We start from the raw sequence: 3,383 nt of genomic DNA on the forward strand, positions 1-3,383 counted from the left end.
GGAGATGTTGGGTGCTTTTCCTTCCAATCTTTCCTCCTTCAGGCTTACAGAGAAAAAATGAAGTATTTGTGCCTGAGTTGAGAAGCATTAAATGGAATTGGCTGGGTCACCACCCACACATTGGTGTCCAGGGATTTTGAGTGAATGAGAATCACAGAGCATGCTATTCGCCATCGGGGGTGAGAAAGACGTGATGGGACAAGCGGCACTCTGTTGGCCATTCCAAGCAGGCCCTTTGATCAGGAGTGTCCTTTGTGAAGGCTTCTCCTGAACCCTCCTCTCCCACGTTCCTCCAAACCCAGGCCCCTCCCAACCCTCTGCTGCTACCCTCCGGAGGTTTGTTGCCAGCCATTGGGTCACACCTGAGCCCTTTCTGGAGTATCATGTGAGCCTGCAGAAGAGAGGAAAATATCGAGCCTCTTTCCCTTGGCTGCCCCTTCGAGCTCCTCCCCAGGAAAACTTCAGCAGATGTAGACAAGATTTTAATAGCTACATAAAAAGAAATGCATGACAATCTCATTAGGGGAGCCATAATGGCCTGTTGGAGGATCTCAGAACAGACAATAGATCAACGTCCAGCTTGTTGCAGCATCCCTAACGATGGCAGTTTGCCCCTCCTCATAATGGCCCATTCATCACCCATTTGACCTCGTTCCCAATAATACTTTGCCCTCACTTGAATCAGTCTCCCTTTGAGGCCCTCCACAATTGCTGCCACCACTCTTTAAGTGGGGCTAAATCAGAGCCAGTAAGTGACAATCATAAAAAAGCAGTTAGTGGGCCACCCCACGGCTTGCCCGATATGGCACATTAGGGCTCTTTCTTTTCTTTTCCCAGCAGTCTTCGGCCGCACTTCATCCCGAGCCTAGCATCTGCAGGAGGCCAAGGCTGGTGGACCGGGGGTCCGGGATTTCCAACCACCTGCCAAGGAAAAAGGAAGTCAGTGCTGAAGGAGGGAAGAAGGGAAATCTACATATTCTGCAGACCTTCTTATTTATCACAAGTGAGGGCAGGAGAATCAGGAGAATCATTATTAATGGTATCAGGCCATTGTCTTTCTTATGTGCCTCTGAGGGCAGCAAACATAATTAAAGTCCAAGCTGAGTTCATTTCTCCCCCTGGAGGCTTAAATGGCCTGGAGTCATTTCCCATTCCTCCCTTCCCACTAGCACTAGTCCTCCCTCACTGCTGAAAAATTCAACATTCCTATAAACTACAGTACTTTGTAAAGGTCACACACCAGTTAATCTGAACCTGGGGTCTGGCACCAGCCCTGCTCCCGGTGGCTGCGAGGATGGCCATGCAGCCCGGTGATGTGGGGCCCGCCTGCAGAGAACGGAGAGGGGCACGAGGCAGGCACGCATAGCTCTTTAAATATTGCTGAGCATTTCCTGGATCAGCATGATATTTAAAGATTTTTGTTCCACCTGCCTGCGAAATATAGAGTCCAGCCGAGAGGCAAGAAAATGAATATGGATTTCTTGCCCTTTCAGTGTATTCACTCCAGAAAATAGCCATTTCTTTTTTTTTCGTTTTGCTGAGCCGAAGACTGCAGGCTTCAGGCAGCCACGATTACAATCATGCATCATGAATGAAATGTGCCGTTTGGAGAAAATCAGCCACTCATTCCATTTCAAAACTCTACACAAATCAATAGTGCTAGCAGAGTTTTCAGGCTGAGCTGGACCTTGTGCTTGCACTAAAGCACTTTCTCAACATACTTTTGATACTCAGAGCAGCAGCCAGGGGCAGGCTCTGAGCCTGGGGCTCCACTGAGTGGAGTATCAGCCTTCAAAAGCTGGGTCTGGTTGGGCACGTGGTGAGGAAGGGAGACTTAGTGCTGATGGACCGAACTCTGGCAGGGTCAGAGAACATGCTTTCTAGTTTGAGTTCCGCCTGAACTAGCTTTCTATTCACGCTTTATTCAAAAAACATGTACTGTGGCCAGGCACAGTGGCTCCCACTTGTAATCCCAGCACTTCGGGAGGCTGAGGTGGGTGGATCACTTGAGGCTAAGAGTTCGAGGCCGCCCTGGCCAACATGGTAAAACCCCGTCTCTATTAAATATATAAAAATTAGCCAGGTGTGGTGGCACACATCAGCTACTGGATGGCTGAGGCATGAGAATCGCTTGAACTGGAAGTCAGAAGTTGCAGCGAGCCAAGATTGCGCCCTTGTACTCCAGCCTGGGCAATAGGAACTCTGTGTCAAAACCAAAATGAAACAAAACATCTATTGCGTACTTCCTGTGTGCCAGGCACTGTACTAAGCCCTTGGGATGTAAGAGCACACAAGATAGACACAGACTTTACCTTCATATAGCTTCTAGAGGTTAATGAGGGAGATAGAAAAATTACCGGGCAGTTATGATGCAGTGTGATACTCTTAGGACACTGGGAACATTTTCATCTCTCTCTGGTTCCTCATTTTCTTATAGGTGAACTGAGGAGGTTTAAATAGATAAACTCTCAAGGTATTCTCCCATTCCAGGATTCTAACCAATCAATAGGGCAATTAGACAATTGGGCATTCTGATGTCACCTCCGCTCCCAGTGCTGGACAAGGCTCTTGATCCCCTTGTTCTCAAGGTCACCACAACCTAGTTGCAGACATGGGACTCATGCAAATGAAATGTAAATTCACAGTTGAGGTGTCAGATAAATGTTACAGACTTTGAGAAGTTTTCCCCGTCCAGAGAGTTTCCTGGGAGTTCAGAGGAGAGAGAGAGGGTTAAGCACCTTATCAATGTCAGACACACTTTTTTCTGCACCTTCTTGACCACTCCCTTGGCTCCCATGACTTATGTTACTTATATACGGACAAGAATCTTAAATCTACGTCTCCAGCCTAGATATTTCTCATAAGGTTTTCCCTTGGCTATCTCCTCCTTATTTTCCATTTCCCATTTAAGTACTATTTGCTCTACAAGCCTTCTTCATTTCCTTGGACCAAGTTAGGTCTCCTATCACATGTTCTTGTGGTACCCGGGTTTTTATCAGAGTACTACCACACATTTTTGTAATGATTTAATGAACTCTGTCTTCCACAAGCCTGCAAGATCCTCAAGGGCAGGACCATGTATGTCTATCCAACTCACTGTTTTTTCCTTAGGCTTGGCATTTTATCAGTGTTTGGTGAGGACTTTGTTATACAAATGAATGATGATCTAATTCTTCTAGAGAGTACATTTACCTTTCTTTAAGGCATGCATCCAGGCCGTTTCAGCCTATTTGGGTGGTTCATCCCAGAGTAAAATGAAACAAAAGTGGCACTGTATCAATATATTTCCAACACAGTGTAGTGTCTTAGGCAGAGTTTCCTCAGAATCAGAGATTGAAACAAGACTTGGGCTGAGCATGGTGGCTTACACCTATAACCCCAGC

General features: G+C 46.6%; 1 long non-coding RNA gene across 1 annotated transcript; it reads right to left on the bottom strand.

Annotated features, from left to right (window-relative positions):
- Positions 1-469: 469 nt before the first annotated feature.
- On the bottom strand, positions 470-2,479 carry LOC126940678 (uncharacterized). Its single transcript, XR_007720877.1, has 2 exons — positions 2,358-2,479; positions 470-921 (listed from the first exon to the last, which is right to left on the bottom strand). It is a non-coding gene; the product is annotated as an uncharacterized LOC126940678 (long non-coding RNA).
- Between the last annotated feature and the right edge of the window lie 904 nt (positions 2,480-3,383).

Source organism: Macaca thibetana, chromosome 17 (assembly GCF_024542745.1).
Source record: "Macaca thibetana thibetana isolate TM-01 chromosome 17, ASM2454274v1, whole genome shotgun sequence".
Taxonomy (NCBI): Eukaryota; Metazoa; Chordata; class Mammalia; order Primates; family Cercopithecidae; genus Macaca; species Macaca thibetana.